The sequence below is a fragment of the Clupea harengus genome, chromosome 13 (genome assembly GCF_900700415.2).
Source record: "Clupea harengus chromosome 13, Ch_v2.0.2, whole genome shotgun sequence".
In the NCBI taxonomy this organism is placed as follows: domain Eukaryota; kingdom Metazoa; phylum Chordata; class Actinopteri; order Clupeiformes; family Clupeidae; genus Clupea; species Clupea harengus.
Window position 1 is genome coordinate 10,474,437 of NC_045164.1, and position 22,698 is coordinate 10,497,134.

Genomic DNA, 22,698 nt, shown 5'->3' on the forward strand with positions numbered 1-22,698 from the left:
GTTGACAAACCTGTTGAACGTAACTGAAATCATGGCATTTTCACAGGACTGCGGTACCAACAACATCTTCAGTGGATGCCCAAAGAACCAGATGTATCCCAAAACAAGCAAAAAAGTATGATTTTAATATGAATGACGTGACATGACAGACTGAGTTGCTTGCCAACTCAGCATGGGACCTTCAAAGGTGCTAAAAGGAAAATAAAGTAAAGGAGTTCTGAGACTAGGACTTCCAGGCCACTTATGCAATTAGAAATAGGACTTCAAATGTATGTTGGAATGACAACAGCGATACCTACGTCATACCTAGCAATAAACTTAGACAGTAAATTGGGTCTTGATTGATGAGATTGGCTTTTGCAATGTTTCTATTTGGATCTTCTAGTGCAGTTATGATCTTTGAAGCTTGTTCAAAGAAAAAAAGAATGGAGAGAAAGTAAGAACCCATTCAAACAATACTCACACCAATAAGCCATGAGAAATACCATCAGGTTTTCCTACATGATATAACAGGTTAAAAATATGATATATTCCTCACTTTATTGAAGAGTGTATGTGGACCAAGGCCATCATGTTTTCAACTATAAAATAACACCCATGTAAGATATATTACATAACATTAATGTCCTGTCTTATACATCATTACCACTTCTTAACAATGCTATTGTCCATGCCACTTCTCCCATATGAGTGGCGGCATCTGTAGTCGGTTCTTATGTGATATATTGTTGATGGTGGAGACAGCCATGCAGAAGATTGTCTGGGAGAGATCAGACTGAATCCTGCAAATAGTCCAGAATACAATTACATTTACATTTAAATATGTTGTGGGCTGGGGGACACCAATTTCCCACCACTGATTTGGATATTCACCACAGCACTCCATTCTTTCTCTTCCAAACAGGTGACTAAACACATGATAAATCTTATCTTATTGGCCAAGCTTGACAGGGTTTGACAAAATACATGACATACATACATTTTCTCGAACCGTACCGAAGAGGATATTCAATCAGCCAAGCCTTTATTTGCACTTCATTGGTATGGTGGCGTCTCTTTGCATTGCCTATATGACACCATCCACTGTGACAGACCAATTTGATTGTCTCTTCCCAGGTAACAGTATTGTTTATGAGGTGGAGAATGCCATTGGAATGCAGAAGGCGCACGACGTGTGTGCAATATGACCCGCAGTGATAGAAAACACAGAGATGTAAGCTAAAAAAACGTGTCCGACCCCCTCAGAAAGATGACTATTTTTAAGACAACAACTATATTATGTGGCAAATTAAGACACATAAAGGAGGCAGAGCCCGCAGAGAAGGAGAAAGAGAGAGAGGGGTGGGGGGGTGTAGAGAGTTATCTGGGCAGCATGCCATTGAAGCCAGAGCAAACTCAGCGGAGACAACAGGAGGGGGGGCCACAATGACCAAATAAGCGGTCGTCTGGCAGTCGTCGGAATGTCAAAGGGAGTATCAGGGAAGCCAAGTGCTCTGCTTATGTTGATAAATGTCATCTATGAAGGGACGTGTGGAGTTTTTTCAGAAGATGGTCAAAAGACGTATTTGTCTTTTATTTCAGAGGCTCCTTCTCTAATATACAATTGAGATTTCAGACATATGATAATGGGCTGGCTGTGGCATATCTGAGGCTAAACAATCGATTTAAGAATAGTATCAAAAGAGCCATCCAGGGCACACATTTTCCTATGCCAGCACTTCACACTGTTGAAAGACATCTACCGCAGGGGATACATCAACAATGTAAATATCAGTCAAATATCATGCTTTACCCCATTTTGCCTGTGGTCTGAATCTTCACTGTCTAATGTAGCATGCCTTTCTGATGGTAAGAACAGGCTTTAGAGTGAAGATGTTAGTTTTAAATGATCAAAGCTTCCAGCAACTGGACAACAACAACATAAAATTGGCACAGACATAATTTAAGATGTATAGGCTTCTATGAGTTTTATGAAGTTTTCTAGGATGTTTCAACTATTTAATGCCTGAAATAAAAGCAGATTGGTGGTCACATTTTTTTCAGTAACACTTATAGGGGAACTCCAGTATTTTTTTAACCAGAGCCCTATTTTCCCATATTTTTGGGTCAAAATATTGACTAGGGCCTGTGTCTGCAGTCAGACTGTAGTTTCTTTTACAGTTTCTTTACCGATATTGAGGTAAACAGACACAGGTCTATCTCTGTAGGGATCCTTTCCGTGTTGTCAGACACTTACCATTATGAGCCTGTCAGTGGTGAAAAACAAGTGGTTTACTTTGGCTGCCCCATAGGATTACATTGTAAAGCCATTTTGCAGTTGCCAGTTATAGCGTTCTAACTCAGTTCTGGACCGACTTCGTTTGTACCTGTCCATAGTAAACATCTGTACCCAAAAAGAGCCGATGGGGATATAGAGCCCAGATTAAATGTCTTTAAAATGTTTCGGCAGATGTCTTATTGTTGTTCATGAAACAACATATGATTGTCATGTCACAATAACTCAGTTTGATGTCATGAAAACTTGAAAACATGAAATCTAAGCTGTTATGCCATCTAAAATTCTTAGAACTGTTATGACATTTACCAACAATGGTAGCATGACAATGTGTCAAATCACTGTGTATCAAACCATGCGCCATAAGAGATATATAATATGGTTATGTCAGCCATGCAGGACAAGGTTATAGAAAGGCGATTACGTGGAGTTACTATTGAATGTATCGCTAAGGCAGAAGTGCCCCTGTTTGGCAGGTTTTAAAATAAATCAATATGAAATTGAAATTACCCCATTCTGTTAAAGATAAATTGAATATGAATCAACAAACAAAATCACTGGCCCAAATGTATATGAAAGTAACTACATACTGGGGTCGATATCTTTCAGGAGCATAATTAATGTTGTTATTTCAAGCAGACAGTATTCAATATCATATGAAGTACTGGTAATACAGAGTGGTAATTAGCCACTTATTTCAGTTAGGAATCAATGACAATTAGCCGATAAACAGTGTGATCACCTACCCCATGAAAACAGAGAATTATGTTCCACAGCACAACATAAAACAAAGTCATCAGGTATTAATTGCAACAGAAAAGGCTCTTTATATATTTGCCAGTGTATACTGTACGTACATAAGTGAGAATAGAAAGCACATTACCTGAGTATACACAAAGGGCTTGCATACAGTTTTCATACCACTAAAATTATTATTGTCAACAACTCGTAGCTAGCTTTAATCTTTGACATAGAGCTTGAGAATAAGCACCAGGATTGCAAGGTCTGTTAAATGTCTTAATTTGGCAAGCCTGAGTGACAAACCGTACATTCCTATAACAGTAGTGGTATTCTGGCAAGTCCTACCAACGGGTAACAGGTGGCTTAATCATCACTGTCCTTTCATGTATTAATAGCATGCAAATAATCATGCCAAAGCTGAAATCCTTGAGAATGAAGAGAATAATAATAGTAAGGAAACACACATCAGGGGCCATTTCAAATGGCAAGATTGGGTATTGTGATACAGTGCCTCCATCTTCAAGAAGAAAAACCTCCTCTGTCAATCAACATGCAAGCCAAACAATGCGTTTGAGAGCCTAGGCTTCACTCTGTATTCTCAGTCCTACACTATTGCCGAGGTTGATAACGTGCATCAGATTGTCATCCGATTAAATGTCTGCGCATGATCCAGTACTAAAGCATTTAGTATGCTTGTAATGTACCCTGCACTTACTTGTCCCTGTAATCACTAATGTATCCAGCAATAAACAGTCTGCTTTGAAACAATGAAACAAAATCAAAGCCACTTGTGAAAGCCATACCACATCACAAACACTGGTCCATGTGTGCACCAGTAATTGAATCACACCAGGTAGCTAAGGCATGTGATTCAAACTATATTGATTTTACAAGACATGACATACAGTACAATTCCCATGAGGGATACCATTCCGGCACCTATGTTTCATGCATTCTAAAAGGACTATCATTGCTGAAATCCACTGGGTATACAGCACACAATGAACCACTGATTGGGAATACCTTGCAAACATGACTTTACATTCAAATAGATCATATAGTAAATAAGGAATGAGGTACCTCAGGTATATTCACAATATACAACATATGCAACATAAACAGGTTTCTCAGAGAAATATTTATGAATGTGTCCGTGTGCTATGAATGGTTAATACTTTGTAGTTGTGAGGTGGAAATTCAGCTGGCTGGTAGATCTCAAAAGGAGACAGTTCTGCTACTGAAAGAATCAGAGAGAGACAACAAAAAGGCCTTCATTCTTCTTGCGTCCTTGTTTGGCATTGAGGCACAGGTAAAATGCTATACAGATGAGCGAATGCAGAGAACATAATCTCTTGCTGAGATTTATGTCTCCACATTAGTCATTGTGCTGATAACATTTGGTTGAAATACTGGTGAACAAAGACTGATCATCAATGTTTCTGTCTGTCTGGCTGAGAGAAATGGGGCATAAACTTTCCTTTGATGTCTTTTGATCAAATTAATCTCATGGGGATGATGAAATGTCAACTAAATAACTTGGCACATGTCATTTGAGAGTATAATGACATCTGGTAAAACACATTACTTCGAGCTCTAGAAAAATGTTCCTGTATAAGCATAAGAGTGCACTCCTACATCACTCTGTGCTGCCTGTCACATAGGAACGCCATTTTATGTATGAATATTTGACACAGAGTTGTTTAAGAAAATCAAACACACTGACCCTTGAAATGTAATGAAAATGTAAAAATGTAATTATCTCAACCCAACACAAATCCACTGGGAACTCAATGCTTCAGGCAGAATGTCCCCTTTTCCAGTTGCAACAGGCTTGTCAGACATAATGTCACTGATGCAAGACTGGTTCCAGTTATTAAGGGTGTCGGGAGTACAACAGGGCACTCTCTGTCACACCACTAGCTACACTCTAATTCAGTACAGTAACTTCTCACTCATTGGAATTATGGTGGTGGCTTTTCTTTTCCACCAGAAAAAATGACCAGTGTAGTCTAGTTCATTTGGCGAACCATGTCACCTCTGAGGGAAAGAAACACACAGCTCCAAACTGGAAACCCACTGGGGTCTGCTGTTCATGTGTATAATGAGATCAGATTTTTCTCACGCTGTGCTTAATAAGAGCTCGAACACCCCCACAACTTCTGCTCCAAACACTTAGGCTTCCTCACTAGCCTTACTGCACTGAAGCCGTTTCTTACGGTTTCTCAGTGATTCACCTATGAAACTGGATCTAACATGAAATCATAGCTAATAAACTGTATGTACAGTATATATACTTCCTGCGTAAGCAAAACTATCCAGTGCAATCCCACAAACCTAATGCATTGTCATATTTAATTTAGATACTCAAAGAGCAAGTGCACACATTACTTATTTTAAAAAAAATAGTTAACAGTTAATAACAGCATCTATAAAAATGTAGTTCATATAGAACCATAGCTGTTTTACTGAGCTGTGCCATTGTTGCCATGGAGACTAGGGGCTAGGTGATCTTGGCCATACATGTTATATTTGGGTATGTTGAGCTCTAAATGAAATACAATGAAACATAATGAACATGATGAACAAGCACAGAATAGAAAAGTGCTTTACTACAATTAGGTCATTAAAAAGCTGGCTAGATAGCAGAATTGATTGTGTCCTAGGATGTATATAATACAGAGGCATTACAAAGTTTTAATAATAAAGCTATATACTGTATTACTGTTTCACCACTGGTGCCTTAGCTTCCCTTACTATGAAACTGAATGCAATCATCCACTGTCCATTGACTTCTCAAGTAAGCCTAGTTTGATTTCCAAAAATAGCTCAATTTTATGTTTAAGCTTGTTGGCAGGAATTCAGTTTAGTTGTCAGATTTGAGTGGAATGGGAAAAAAAGAAAAGAAAAACACTGTAAATTCCACAGATATTACAGATTTTTTTTTTTTTTCATAGAATACAATGCTGCAGCTGCTACCAGTTGACATGGCGTGTTAAAAGAAATACGTGATTGCTTTGGGTAGTGTACAAACATCTGTGCTTGATTCGGCCGAGCCTCCAGTGAAAGCCTCTATTTCCATCTACACTGAAGGGCAATAGAGTGCTGCAGGGCAAACAACTCATTGTCTTGTAAGATGCCAAATGGACTCCAAAGGACTCCACTGAGAAGCTGGCACTGAAGTCAAGCCTTACTTCACCGCAGCCAATGAACTCTCATGTGCCACAACACTGGCAGAGTTTACTCTGCCCCCTCACAAATACAGCGCCCTCCACACACGCCACTCAAATTTGAGTTGAAAGAGTTTAAAGACCTTCGGAAATCTGATAGGTGACTTTTAATACAGCAAAAACACATAGGAAAGGGTCCAGTGGTTTGTAAATGCAATGGTGGCGACAGCCATGGTTGCATTGCCAATGTTTCTTAAAGTCCGCATTGAAGTACCCTACATTAGCTTACACTGCACCACGGCAGGCTGTCCATAATGACGGATAGAATGTCAACAGCGGAAAGAAGAAAAAATTGCTCATTCTGCCCCCATCTGAAAAGAAAGTGCACCTGTCAGTTGATCCCTCGGCACACTCCCCTAGTCATCGCAGGCGACAGATGTTGCACCAGAGTGAGATCTTTGGACTCCGCGCGAGGGGACGTGAGCCGATACAGATTCCCCGCCGCCTGAAACAATGGGAGGCTCCCTGGCATTTGCCTATCATTAGCCGACCGCCGATACGCACCCAAAAAAGACGGGCCCGTCTGAAGGAGTTCACGTGAAAACACAACAGAGGTCGTGCTTGACATGCTGCGAGGCGAGCCCTCTAATGTCAGCATTCAAAGGGACAGGCTTATCTGCATACACGCTATTAGCCTTCAGCTGACTGATATGAGTAAGCACCCAGTGAGCTAAAAACAGAAACCCCATTGTGCTGCCCTTACAAGCTTGTTGTCAAGGTGCTTCGGTACTTTTCTCTCTCATTCTCTCTCTCTCTCTCTCTCTCTCCCTAAAATGACTGCAGCACCAGTCGGCTGTCTACAAGCTATATTATTTGTCTGACTTTCAAGGACAGCAACGAAAAAGCACGAGATGTGAGGAAGTACTGTACGGGTTGTTTGTGATACAAGTCAGTTTTTCTTTTGTGCTGTATAACTCAAAGGCTTTGCTGGAGGTAACAGAGTAAACACTCTCTTTCTTACTCTCTCTGAGTCATAAAATGTATTCACATAGAACGTAATTGAAAGGCATATTGTGTATTTTATGATGTAAAGAATGATGATCTAAATTAGAAGGTGTGGGATTCAGTGAAGGCAGGAATCTGTTACATGAAATCAAAACAACCATTTGATTCTTCGAATCAATACCATGTGGACAGATAGCCCATTTGGATGATTTCAATGTTGCATCAGTGTAGCGTCTTACTGTCTTGGCACACATAATGTTGTCCCAATTAATGTTAGATTTTTTAAATTCTACAGAAACCGCATAAAAGACAAGTCAATAAAAATAGACACCTTTACATTTATGTTAGTACACAGAACCTTAATGGTCAGAACATTGGATATCACTTGCTACAGAGTTGTCATAGCACCATACATTTTGAGAGCTGAGAGATCGTGCTAACATGACACAGTTACATTACTGGACACTGACTCTCCAACTTCATTATGAAAGGACAGGGTATCTACCAAAAAATATTTCTGATATGCTTATGTTTATCTTATTACAGAGTGTTCGGGTAAAGTGTCACTGAATTGTACTATTTTTTATATGATACTGTCATTCATCTGGTTTAGCTAATACTGCTTAGTGGTGAATTGTAGGAATCGTTAGGAGATGCTGGGCTGGTAAGTCTGTGTGATTATCATTGTTATTTAAATGTATACAACTGTTAATGACATCGTCATATATTATTTAAGTACCAGGACCCTTCATCTATTTGTTTACACATATGGCCAGTGACAAAGCTTACATTGCCCTCCTATAGTGCACGGTGCACATTATAAATATAAACAGTCACATTAACATGCATACATTTACAGAAGACATTGTGGGGGCTTGTTTGTGTCTGCACGTATAAGGTCGTGACCTCCTGTCACTAAACCCATATGTGTTCCCATAATTTCACAGATAGAGCTTTAAAAAACAAACAAACAAACCTGACACCACTGGCTGTGCTACAGTTGCTTTTGTTCCACGCTTTGCCCAGAGTGGTGTTTTTTTTTGTATTGTTTTTTTTGCCTGGGTAATTTCAGATAGTGTGCTGAGAGCTACGCAGGTGATGCGTGGAGCCAGACAGCTGAAGGAGCTGCGGCTGGCATCCAGCAGTGTGTGCACCTCCTATGCAGACACACAGCGTGTCTTCAGCTAAATAGTACAGTAAATATGTATTTCACATATGTAGCCGAATATACGTATCCTGTAACTTTAGTTTGTTCCATACTGAGGCATGACACAACATTGCGCATCATGGTAAAACATGCTTTTGTTTTATGATTATAACTTGGCTTATTACTTATAAAATTACAAAACTTATTTCAGATTTGAAAATGTTTCATTTAAATGGCTATAGTTTGCAGTCAGGTTTTCATAGTTATCTATCTGTGCTTGTGCAGTAGTCAGGTCTTCCTTTCAAAGTTAAGGCTATTTTTAGAGCAAGAAATAGCTTCATTACTGAATGACCTTGCCAATAAAATATGGCTCACACAATGAAGTCATCTAAGGCTCATAATGGTACTAAATAAATGACTTCAGAGGAAGACAAGATAGATCCATAGGGTACTGAAGTAAGGATGATATTAGCCAAGTTAAATGTCACCCTTCGAGGTAACATAAAGCATCCGTTTTATGTACCATGAATGTCAGTATTCCTTTATAGTCTTTAAAGTACATAATGGTATCATGAAGAAATAGTGTGAGAATTGAAGAGGAAATGGCATGAAAGGATTATCTGCCTTTCTACTCCCATGTTATTTATTAGCCATGTGAAGAAGCAGGGAAGGAGGGCATTTGCACATACTGGCAAAGATTAAGTATTTTAATACAATATGGCATCCGGATATTGGGAGGTGCATTCTAATGAAGGTGGGGATTTGTGTCATGTTTGAATTGGTTTGGGTTCCCTTTCTCTCTTTCTTTCTCTCATGCAATATGACTCTCCCTGCAATATTTGCTGCACCAGTAAAAAGAGTTAAAACCCAAATCTAAAAAGGAAGCCCAACGCCAAGATTTCATCCAAGCACAAAGTCCTCAATCCAGGACACAATAAAAAAAACAATGCAGTAAATAATATCAGTACAGCAGCAGTAAATCCATGGGACCGAACAGCCCTTTCATTTTCAACTCCACCTTTTTCAAGTGAAACGTGCACCGCATAGCTGTAATGCACCTGCATTCAGTTGTCATGTGAGATCATGTTCTGCCATGGCTGGCAGGCTGTGAATATAGAGCGCCAGTTTCAGGCCTTAATGAAAGGAGCGGATGAGGATAAGACTTCGATCTGTGGATGTACTTTCACCAGCCAACCTGTAGAGGACTCCAAGCATCACCAATTACATTAGTTGCTGGATAGCTCACAGGTTCTGGTCACTCATACTCTGTGAAGTTCTTTGATGAGTAGTGTAGTGTCAGGTTTCACATTTTAACATGTCATTGTGGCAGGCTTAATGTGCCTGTACAGTGTTGGGAAAGTGGGTGAATGAAGAGCTGCTCCTTTCTAAAGAAGTGGTTTTACCAGAATCAGTTCAGGATGGTACACTTTTTTTTTTTTTTTTTTTACAGAATGCCAAAATGAAATGAAAAGATTTAATCAAATCATTTTTAGAGGAGAAAGCCATTGACTTTCAATAGCATGTGCCACCTTTACAGCTTCTTGGGAATATCAGTTCCTGTTCATTTGCATGAGAAAGGGACCGTCTGTGAGTCGTGCATTGGCCTAACCATATCTGTGTTAAAAATAACAACAACCCAAAATCTTTTTTTTTGATAATCCTGTTGGTTCCCATAAATGAACCCCTATCGCAAACAGAGCCACCGAGATCTTATCGCACACCCAACTGACACAAACCCAGACGGATTCTTTAGGGCTCATTGATCCTTCCAGGAAGTCCATCCTAGTCCTTGCTTGAGCTTGTGCATTTGCATACGAATGAAAGGGCCTGATGTGTGTGAAGGCTCCCATTGATTAGAGCACGCAGTACGAGTTGCCACTGCATCTTGTCTCTTTCACGACTGGGGTCCTTTTTTTCCCATTAGCTGAGAAAAGGGCAAACGGCTGCTGAAGACCGCTAGAAGAAGAAGAACCCTTTGAGTTACTAATCTTCTTTTTTTGGGAGGTTTGGTTCTGTTCCTAGAACAGTAGCATAAAACATAACTCAGTTTGATAGCATTGTTTATTTGTTTGTAAAAGATTCACTAATGTGAATGCAATACTTGAGATTCTCTATTCACTATGGCTGTGAGAACTGCAGTTATATTCATAAAACAACCCACCTGAAATGCTGAGCAATAATATTGTTTAATGAAATAAATGTCTTTGTTGACTTAAACTCTCTGCATTGTGTATAATTCCTGATTTTGTAACAAAATCATCAAAACAGGTTTTGAAGATTACAAACAAAGAAAACATGTTTAACCTACTCTCAGCTAATTGTTTTAGTGTGAAGCATGATAAAACATTGTGTCTCTCACCAGATCCTGTTTCATCTCAGGTAAAAGAATATAAAAGAGGAAAACTCAACTCTCTCTCTCACAACCACACACATTCCGTTGTGCTAAAAAGTTATTTCTGCCACCAAGAAAGGGTCTTTTTTTAATAATTACACACACACACACACACACACACACACACACACACACACACACATAACACAAAAAAACATCCAGTATCTTCTTTAAAGGTCTTTTTAAGGTTAACTATTTAGTTTTATAACCTACCCACTTACGTTCACCATTAGCCCCCAACCTGAGCACATTATAGGCTGACAGGAAAGCAGTCAGGCAATCATTAGAATTCTAATTAATCCAAGGTCTCCGATGGGCATTTTGAGAAGAAAATTACAGCCTCTAACTTCTTCATACAGCACGATAGCCCCTTAACATTTCCCTCTACTTAAGATCCTGAAAATTGTAAAAAAAAAAAAAAAAAAAAAAAGACTTTGTAACTGCAGTGCTAAATGGAATGACGTATATGTAGAGCTGATGTAGTCATCACTGTTTATATAATAAGGGTAAGACTAACAGTAAGTTACTGTGTTATTACACCTTAACTGCCATTGTGATCTCACATGATTCAGTAAAACATTTTATAACATGATATCATCTCTTTTTTATACATTATGTAATGTAGGTGTCATAATAAAGTCATAGCACATGTTGTCACTCTTGCTTAACTCAAAGAAGCCAAAGTCATCTATTGCATTTGGCTAAACAGTGGTTCTTAATGATTCTTAAATTATTAAGTAAGCCTATACTACTATTATATTACTATAAGACTATAACTGTTTTGCAGTGATATTCAAATTTCAAACCATACATTTGGTTCGCTGTTTGTGTCACCATACAACATGCACAAAGCATTGTATATGCAGAGGAGTCATAATTGGTGTGTTGCATGAAAGCTGTTAGTTGATTGAAGCGCCACAATTATCAGTGACATTATGACAGTGAACCTTTGCTTTTAGACGAACACTAAATCTGCCCTGTTTACATTAATTTCACCTAATTTTCGTAAGCCACATGTAAAGCCTTGGTAGTTGCTAGGCTACCAACATAGAACATCTTGGAATGTTATGTCTGGCCGATTCCCGACATTGCAAACTTAATAGAGAATTGCATGCAGGGAACAATGACTGAGTAAATGGGTGAATTATTCACGATGGCATTTACCGTTAGGATGTGTCCTTGTGAGGTTATGATATTGTGAAGCATTAAGACTGTGAGGCTGTACCAATGTCAAGATTTAAATCTGTGAATTTGCAATATTATCTGTAGGTAACATTACGAGGCAGTAACATTGGGATGCTGTACAGTTTTGACACTACCATAGTAAATGGGTCTGACTGTACCAGAGTCAGCTATGTGGTGCTACATGGTCAGGGACATGGCATGGGGACTAGCAAAGCTAATGGAAGTTGCCTTTTTAAAACAGTTTGGGTAGAAATTGTTCTGATGTCCCTGCATGGGACAGCTTTGAGTCAGAGTGAGAGGAGTAGTCCACTTTGCCTTTGGACTTGTTATTGATGAATGTGATAATGTGATGTAAACAGATTCCATTAATGAACAACCAGCTCACTTTGCTCTCTCTCTCTCTCTCTCCTCTCTCTCTCTCTCTCTCTCTCTCTCTCTGTCTCTGTCTCTGTCTCTGTCTCTGTCTCTGTCTCTGTCTCAGAGCCGACCTTGCATTAGTCTGTTTATGTGAGAGATTTGGGTCATAGTCAAAAGATTTTTTTTTTTGTGTGTGTGCCTGAGAGCTGATAGACAAACCAGAAACCAGTGCAATTATATGAGAGTGGGGAAGAAAAGACCAGACCAGAAAAGGTATGCAACAACAGGCAAAAATACCAATCCTGCTCTCAAACTGTTGATATTTTTAGTTTCCCTTTGAAATCATGCTCTTGCAAACAATGCAAACATTTGGTGCTCAGGCCTAGTTAAAGATTCAAATTCTCCTCAAATCTTTTATGTCTCCAAGTGAACTGGATGCATGCATTACCACTTCCCATCTGACAGAGACTGCATACATCCCACTGGTGCACATAACAAAGTACCCAAAATGCATTGTTCTGTTTACCCCCATCCAAGGGGCAGGCAGCCAAGGCACAGCCATGACCAGATGCATCAACGGAAAAGTGATGCCTCACTGCGTGCGTCGGCCATTTCTCACTCGGCGCGGGGAGTGAATGTACTCTCTTTAAGACTAATTAAATCAATCATCTTTTCATCCGCGCGCGGCAAAGCTCGGTGGCGTTTTGTGACTACGCGCTGGCCCTTGACATTTGATATGCAAACAATTCAATGATGCCTGTGCATACTCGGCGCTCCCAGGAAATGACAAGCCGGTGACGAGAAAGCGGCATCAGTCACTGAAATGCCATCAATACGATGCCATCCACTGACATTAAGGCGACTGTCAGACGTAATGGCCTGCTGGACCAGTAAGTGCATGTGCTTGACATTTCAGATCAGATCAGATGCAAGTTGTTCCCCACTTCTTCATGTGTCGTCTACACCAATCCAGGTCCAAGTCAGAAAACGAAGGACGAGGGCAAATGTACCTTTATACTTTATCTTACTGTAATGTCTCCCTAAATGGGACACCATCATGCCTCAAGCGCAAAATAAATAAAACTCCCTAGAATCGTTAGCCCCATTATGTATGTATAATAATACATAGGTTTAGGCCATAATGCTAGCATGTGTACATCCACTGCCTTTTATCCCTAATGGTAGTTTTGACTGACAGCTGCATAATCCCAGATCAACTCATTTACGAGACCAAGCAAAAGGCGCATATACCCATGTCTACTGAAGCCTTTTCAGATGTAGCAGGAAAGCAGTGCATTGTATTAATGATTGTGACCCCACATCCTTAACATGCTCCTGGAAAGGTTTTATTTATATCCTAGTAATAGGTGACTGACTCTCTCGCCATGTTTCAAATTCCGGTCATGTCATGAGCAGCCATTTTAAAACACCCCATCATCAATCTTAATCATCTGCTTCAATACCTATCAAAATCAAATGCAAGTGGCATACACATATTCATTCACATACCATACTAAGGATGTTTTCATGGTAACTCTAAATGAAACGCTGTTGCCTGAGATTTGAAAGAGTTGTGAATCAGAATAATTATCCATATGAATCTTATATTCATATGTTTCTTATGTGTAGAATAAGAGTTAAACATAAATTAGTCTACTATGTTCTCAAAAATCAAAGTGCTCCATTTTGTTCAGTGCCTTAGTTTCTGCCTACAAGGACTGTGACTGTTATTCTTTTAGGTCTTTTCGAGATATGTCTGTTGTGCTTTTACGTTGTTGCGAAGATATGTTTGTCTCCCGGTGCAGAAAATTGAAATGTCTAAAATGCCTGAGATTCTTCCTTGAGAATACTTAAACTTAGTATTTGTCCTTGTCTAATTAGAGAAGTTGGTGGATCTACATATGAAACATTCCTCTCTCCTTTGAAGCACACCATTGTAAAGAATAAAGCCTTGCTTTCCTGATTGAACAGCATTTTTCTGACTGAGTCTGAGTCTGTGCTAGCAAAATCACCATCAGTTGCAACAGCAAATGGGTATTTTTGTTGCATAGTCTCATTATTGCATCAGACAAATATTTACAGTCTTTGGAGACTGGTGTGGGCACACATGGCATTCGGCTTGGGGCACTGCTGACAGTAGCCAACAGATCTTGAAGTAAAAGCAGTTTAGAAGTAAATTGCAATGGCAGCAAGGATGCTACACAACACAAGATAAATGTCTTTCACAAACAGCTGCTGTGCTACATGATAACAAGCACAGTATTACATACTGAGCAATGAATAGCCGCATGACTCTGGCACTTACATAACACTAAGGCTAAAAGTACGAATCGCAGGATTAGGGCTAGGTTTTGAGAAGCACAGAAAATGAAAGCGCCATTACAAATGAGTGTTTTACAATGTCTTACATTATAATTAATGATACTATTACAGTATAAAAGAGCCTTGTAAATGTAAACTTTTATGGCCTGTGCACTGTATGTGAAATGCATATGTTGGTCATATTTATGACCAACACTGACAAACACTGACTCTCCCTTGACTCCCTTGATTGTTTTAATGTTTAAGCAGTCTTGGCATTTTGAAATAGCAGTGATGTATAATTGAAACACATGAGTAACTAGACCAGTTATAAACCTTCGGCTCTGTTATAGCATTTCATTTCTCTGGTAACAAAAAGACAGATGGACATCTAATATAGAATTCCATGATACCTTGAGAAAATGACTCAAAGAGTAGAAAGTTATTGTTTAATTTTGATCGCTTGACACCAGACTTGTGTGTGAGCGCAAAAAATAATTAATTCTGAGATGAGATTTGTCATCCTGGCAGCCAACTTCCAACAACTTTTTTTGTTTTCCTCACCAAAGCTCCCCTCAGTCTAGTATTTCAATCGAACTAAAGTGTGAAAAAAGATGAGGACCTTCTTTTTCACAAGTTTGTATAAACTTTCAGTCAGCTGTCTGTCTTTTTTTCTTTCTTTCCAACCTATTAATTATGAACACCACTGGGGAGGTGCAGCACAAGAGAGGATGCACTGTCTCCTGCAACTCCTCCATCTCAAAGCCCCGTGTCACATTCTAAAAGATTTCCTGACCTAAACTCTCACAGGACTGTGTGCAACTGGATTCCTTCAGGCAACGAGTCCAACATAACCAACAAGGATTTGAACTGCCCAAAACTCACCCAAAAGTGTTTGTATGTGTGTATGTGTGTGTCTGTGTGTGTCCTACACCAGTGGTTGCCTCCAACATGGTCTAAGCCTACATCAAATATTCCCATTGTGGAACATTGAAGTGTAATACGGCCTAAAACATCCCTCCGAAGGCTCCTATTCAGAGAGTACATTTTTATACCAGCTGAGGAAAGATAGACCAAAACGACATCTAAATCCAAACCTACCAGACTAGTTTGAACACAGGTAAAGAAATCTACTGTTTTGTTGATATACTGTTTATCATGATTACAAAGGATTGTTTTTGTTCTTATTACAGATGCAGTGTCTTTCTAAAAGTGACAATTATGGGGGATTTTAACGACTATAAAAATTCTGGGTTGATTTTGACATTCAAGGAAAACTTTGAAGAACTTGTTGCCTGTCAAACACGGTAATACTTAATTTATGTAAATATTTTTTTTTAAGTAGCCAATAAGCAGCAACAACGCTATTTCACTAAACTCTCTCCGTTCCTTTCAGTATGCATGTGGCATCTGCCTCATGGCCGTCACAACTGTCACACTATGCTGCGCTGTCCATGGTCCTGGAATCACACCGAAGGGATACTAATGGAAAGAACTCTTGCACAAAATGGTACTTTAAATAGTGTTGGCTCAGTTGTGACTGAGTTCATTTGGATGAGGTCTGTCAGTAAATTTCACAAATTTGCCTGTAGTTAGCATCTCTCTTTGTAAATCGGCCATGATATCTTAAATGTATTGTGAGCCAGACTGATGTCAATGGCAGTAATGAGTGTCCAGAAATAAGCTCCCTTTCCTAGTTCAACGGCAGCAGCTTCAACTCTCTTCAAGGAACTTCAATTAATGTCATATTTCAAATGGCAAAGCTGTGTACATTTGGAAAATTGTTGTGCACTTTTGTTACTTTTGTTAATGGTATCTCCCTGAAATATCCATTCTGTCTACCCAGACAAACTGTACGGTTGTTACCGTATCCCATGGAGTGTCCGGGTCATGGATGATTTAGACACCAGTAGAGAGTGCTTTTGGGTCTGTAATGGTGGGAGGTTTGTTTACACAGACTGCATGCAATGTGGTCATGATCCTCCTGGTATGCATTTATGTGCTCATGAACTGCTGACCCTAACTTTCTTTTGACAGAAATGTGACCACAGGCATACAAAATCAAACAATGGACCCTCAACAAACTAGTAAGTCCAGCTGGTAAAAAATAAATAAGCACTCCAAATCACACTGGAAAACCCTGAGTAATGCACCTTCAGGCACAAGATAAAGGCCATCCACTGCAGCGGGGCCTCAGGTGGCCAGTTGGACACACAATATAAGCAGCAGATTGCTTGAGTACCAGTGCTGGCTCCTGCTCAAAGGACAGTAAACTCTCCCCAAGCAAAGACTGTCAGGTAGGGAAACATCTGCCCAGGCTCCACTCATCACAGACAGGGCAGTAACCGGAGCTCTTCCCACCTCTCGATCACTCATCTGGGAGGTGTGTGTTGACGGAGGGCCGTACTGATTGTTGTGACTTATGGGGACTGGGCATGACAAGCTTCAACTATTTGTTTTGGCACTCCTTGAGTTTGCCTGTCACACAACTCAAGCCTACATGATACACTGGTTGATTAACATTAGCTGCTGGCTGCGGACTCAAGGAGGCTAAAGGGGTAAATAACTGCCAAGCACTTTCGCTTCGCCGAACTCAAATTCCTCCAGAGGTCTACCAAAACACCTGAAAGCACTTGCATATATTTTTAAAAGGCAACAATTTGCATGGCATAGTGGTTAGGCTGACACACTCTGAACAGTAGATTAAAAATGTATGTCAAAACAAAGATTATTGAGGAGTTTTGCCTGGATCAAAATGAAGTTTCCCATCATCCCCATGACTCAATGTCACCTTTGATTTGACAGAGTGACTGTGGATGCATCAGTGGCACTGTTTACGTTTGAAAGCAGAGTTTGGAAACAGTACTGTGGCTGAGTCAGTAATATTAGAAGAAAAGAGAGTAAAGGAGAGAGAGAGAGAGACAGAGAGGGGGGTGGCTGTAATACCCAATTTGTTAGCTATTTATAGTAAAGTTCCTTAATGAATGTTTTAAGATTCCCTCATAGTAAGTGCTACCGTTAGGACAGCCGTGTTATGTAGCTCAAGTGACCAGATGTTAACAAGAGTCTTTTTCTGTGGTGCTTTGAAATGTGAATCATTTGTCAATGGTATTTGTAGTCTTTCATTAATAATTAGGTCTGCGGCTGCTGGTGGAAATGTCCCCTGTTAATCCATGTTTTTTTTTCGTATCTGTTGTCACCGTGCACCATTAGTGGTGCTTGGTGTAATCTTGTCTTAATGCTAGAATTTTGGTGTAGGAGTGGTTCCCCATTTTGTTTGTAGGTATTGTTGGACTGGCCACTTTAGCGGTAAAAACAGAACAAAATACTGCAGTGTCAGTGAAAAGTGATCCATGTGTACAAACTCTAGTAGGTCAAGGGTATGAATAAGGATCCTTTTATGCATGTTACCTTTGGGGGTAGAGAAGTCATTAATGATTTAGTGTCACTCCTAAATGACTGGCACGGTAAGAGTAATTTGTTACTGTTAGGTTAAAAGGTTAATAAGTTATGCTTCATGTAATTACTAAAAATATTTAAGACTGATCAGAGAACGATTAAACATTCGTAGCATATTAGTTTACAAAAGATATGAACAAATATTAGAGTAATAAAGTATATGGCTTATTGTTACAGTGATAAGCACTTAACTATTATTAATTGTAATTCCACACCTACAATTTCCCTTCTCTTGTGTAGGTGATGAAACAAAAGTTGTTTTCATGCAAATAGATATATCATTTATGAACACATTATGGTTTTATTGTGCAGCATCTGAGACCTGGTCTGCCTTATGTAAAAACAAAACAGTGGAGACTGAGAAAGCTGAAGACCTGAACCTGAGGAAGTCTGTGTCACCAAAAACGGAAGATTGAGCGAAACTTTGGGGACTGTCCGCCTCCATGGATGCGGAAATTCATTTCTTGTCCATCACAAAGACACTTGATTATCATCTGGGCAACTCTAAGCCTAAGGACTAAACACCCACCTCAAGCACCCAACCAGAAACTGAGGATTTAGGCTGGCGAGGGTGGGAACATTGGCACTGCCTGACAAGTTCATGGCCTGGATTTAACACGATGTCCACCCACAGCCCCTCCACCCCCTCACAAAACAACCATTATGGCAACATTTAAGCTTGGCTTGGTAAAATATTTGTTTATTTGTCACAAAACTTTTTATTGCATAACCCTTGTTACACGGTAACTGTTCTAAATTCAGGGTACCATATTGAGCATAGAAGAGTAGTAGACCATTGTTTCTTTATAATTATACAAATCTAATATGATTTAGGATAAAGGGTTACATTTGAAAGAGCACAAGGCTTCAATTGTACTTCATGGCACAGTTAAAATGCCACACAGTCTGGGGCCCTTGTAGGCACGTTGGAGAATGCAGCACAAAAAGGCCAGTCTGCCGAAAGCGCACGCTGTGTCTTCATTTTACACTGAATGTGCTAAACCTGCTGCTGATCGCATCATCAACGCATGCCGCCGTCCTCTACCCATAATTTGCGGCGCTCACAACTCAAAAAGGAATCACCAATTGAAGCCCAATTCACCGCTGGAACCACCGAGCGACTGAAAAGGAAACTAAAGTTCAGCAATCAGGAAATAAATATACATGCCAATGAGCTGTCATCAAACAGAGAGATAACACAGGGCCCTAATTCCACACCCACTCCAAAATACTATACTTATTCGGGTGGCTGTAACAAACAAAATCAATGCTGTAGCCACTACACAAAGGGAACTGGATGAACAAGAGATGGGAAGACATGGGCAAGGCAAAAGAAAGAAAAAGTTGCTGTAAACATGGCACAAATGAGCAAAACTGGTGCTTGGAATACTGTTTCCATTGCTCCATGATTCCATGATAACTAGTGTTGCCATACTAACTGCATTGATTTGCTCAGACCTTGAATCCTTTTGAATGAAACAGTGAAGCTTACACCCTACATTATCCAGATCAGTGAATATGTATTCAGTTCCCTTAATTTGACCTTGATGTAAAAGCTCCTTCGCTTTGCTTTGAGTCAGTGAAATCCATGTTGCAGTTACTTTTCACTGCTGGTAAACCTTATCTCTGTGTATCTAAGGTGACAGGTTAGTTCTCCAAATCTTAACTTCTTCACCAACTACATCAGAATAATTCCCATCATTGATGTAACTGTCGGTTGGGTGAGACAGTTGAGAGAAAGTACCTACAATCAAATGTGTCACCCAATCTTGCCGCTACCGGAGCAAACAGCCATCGCTTCTTAGCATCAATGTCTTTTAGATTCGATTCAGATCAAGGAGGTTTAGAGAGAAACCTAAATCCTGGAAGAGGTGCAAACACCTTATTCTATAAGCACTCACATGCCTCAAGAAACATTAATCCTTTAAATATTTAACAGGATTCTTGCTCTTGTCAGGCATCTTACAACTAAAGCTATTCACTTGGAATAACTCTTTCATGAACGCCACTTGCCCAAGGACCGAGAAGAGAGAATCTAGAAACTATGAGATGAATTCAGTCAATGTCTTCAAAGTTCCAAATAAAGCCTAAATGGGAAATTCAATCTATGGCATCGCCAAGGCCTTCAGGAACCGCATTCACCAAAGATAGAAATCCTTCAAAACCTATGATGAGAGTTTAAAAGTTTTTATGTAATCCTTGCTAAATGAGAAAAAAAGAAAATCTTGAACACTGGCACAGAAACACCATGCCTGACTCACCAGCGTTCCCATCTCTGGAGCATGATTAATAAACCAGCACTTCCCCAAATCAGATCCCTGCCTTCTGTCAACAATGTTGCCAAGTCGTGTTCATGAGCTATGAGCCGACACGTTCCAGGCCCTTACATGCCAAAACATTTATTAACCCGTTATGTGTAAGGGAACTTTAACATTTTACACAGGTACATGAAGAAAAACAATAGAACAATGCTTACATTAGTAAATTGCTATTATTGTTATCATAAATACCTGTAAAGTCAAATGCAATACTGGTTCTGATACTGGTACCAACACACCAATGTTAAATGTGGCACAATAGTCACTAGTCAGTTGGATGAGCTTTGCATCACTGAAATACCAAAGAACAACCCACAAGCCCTCAGTGTCCCATGGTATCATTCAATCATGTCGTTCCTTGTTGCCTACTGGAAACATAGTCCAAGCGGCTCTTTCACTCAGTCATTAATTAAAGGAATGAAAAAACAAGCTTTTCTCATCAGTAATATGCTTTGATCTACTGCATAGGAACACTCCCTATTAATTAGCACACTATAGCAATGACATTTGTTCAGTTCTCAGATTGGATAGAGTGAGAGAGAGAGAGAGAAAGAGAGAAAGGGAGAGAGATAAAAAAAGAAGAAGAATGCTTGAGTCAGAGTCCCTTTGACACTGTCATATTTCAAAACTCATTTTAAAAGTCACAAGAGGTTATGGCTCCCTGGGAAATAATATCTGCTGTTTGTCCCTCTTAATTAAGCGACCGCTCTAATTCACAGTGTTGACTTGGGATATTAGCATGTGGGGTTTGCCAGAGGGACTACGGGGCTTCCAGCCCTTGCTGTCTCTTGTCATCCGGGTGAGAGGCTGCCATGTAGCGCACATGAAGTCACTTGATTGCTTATGAGGGTTGGGAGTGCCCCTAGAACGTGGGATAAGTGGATCAGTGCTTGTGCCAACAGATTTGTTTTAAAACAATTAAAGCAGTGGTGACCCCCTCCACCACAAACATACACACACACACACACACACACACACACACACACACACACACACACACACACACACACACACACACACACACACACACAATAACACAAACACACACACACACTCACACAAAGACACTCACACAAACACAAACACACAAACACACACACACACACACACACACACACACACAAACACACACTGACACAAACACAAATACACAATCACACACACACACACACACACACACACACACACACACACACACAAACACAAACACAAACACACACACACACACGGATCAAAGAAAGAAAAAAAAAAAGAGCCCTCACAGTATGTGAGAATGCTCAGCCGCTTTGGCCTTACATGGAGAGGGTGGCTAACTAGTACAGCTTATAGTGGTAATTAGTTATTGACTCGTGGCCCCGGTGCTATTTTAAGAGGATTATTTTACTGCATGGCTATCTTCAGAGCGTTTCGTTTTCATGCTTGACATTTGGGGCCCTTGGGATAGATCCTCCATTATGAAGGGATAAAGGTGTTATTGTTAATTGAAGTCATAAGTTTATAAGTTACGAAACTTTACTGAAGTTAATTGCCTGATGATAATTTAAAATGATGAAGCCTGATTTGAAGAAAGTCCAGTTTGGCTAACATCAACAGAAAGCCCAATTGGATTTTGCTCCTTATCTTATGTTGATGCTTAAATTGGATGAATTTAGCACGAGTTAAGGTCATCAAAATAACTCAGAGTTTTATCTCCTTTTCCCTCTGCAATAATTAAAGTCAAACACTGGGTCATTTTCCAACTATTAACAAGCTGCCTTCTGGGACAAATGGCCAACAGATGTTCAAACTGCGCTGGTCCTTTGTTTCGCTAGCTAACTACATTGTCAACCAGCACCACAAGGTCCATTTTCCAACAATCGCCACACATAATTTGTCTGCGCATTAATCCATGGCTAGCTCTAACTCCTTAGATGGGATATGGAGGCAGGTTTGTGTGTGTGTGTGTGCGTGTGTGTGTGTGTGTGCCTGTGCTTGTGTGCGTGTGTGTGCATGAACTGGTGGAGCTTTGCTGTGAATCTATGATCGCTCTGCATTAGTGACAGCGGCCTTTAAAATTCTGCGAGCTCCTCGCTCTTCTCTGTCTGCGGACAGACAGCTCCAGGAGGTGGCTGGCCAGGGCCAGGCCTTGAGGGCACGAGAGGTAGATGGTCCTTGGAATACCAAGCCTTTTTGACGAGGACGGAGCTGACGGCCGAAATCATCCACAGCTCAGTGCCCTCTGCTCCTAAGACGGCCTCCGCAAAGGGAACCAAAAATAAACATTTTCCCCTGTGGTCTCCCCAGGCCAGCCTCCTGTCAAGAGGAGAGCCATCTTCTCATGCCACTTGTTGGCTCACCACAGGCAGACGAAT

The 22,698-nt window shown here is 40.1% G+C and overlaps 1 protein-coding gene across 3 annotated transcripts in view; it reads right to left on the reverse strand.

Moving 5' to 3' along the window:
- csmd1a (CUB and Sushi multiple domains 1a) overlaps window positions 1-22,698 on the reverse strand; it is a 289,469-nt gene that overhangs the window by 135,522 nt on the left and 131,249 nt on the right. Inside the window, exon 1 of one of the 3 annotated variants that reach the window (XM_031578519.2) lies at window positions 6,572-6,782. The exons of the other annotated variants lie outside the window; for them this stretch is intronic. The gene's annotated coding sequence lies outside the window, so the exon portion shown is untranslated. Of the gene's footprint in view, window positions 1-6,571; window positions 6,783-22,698 lie in introns of those variants that run through there. 3 annotated transcript variants of the gene reach the window in all.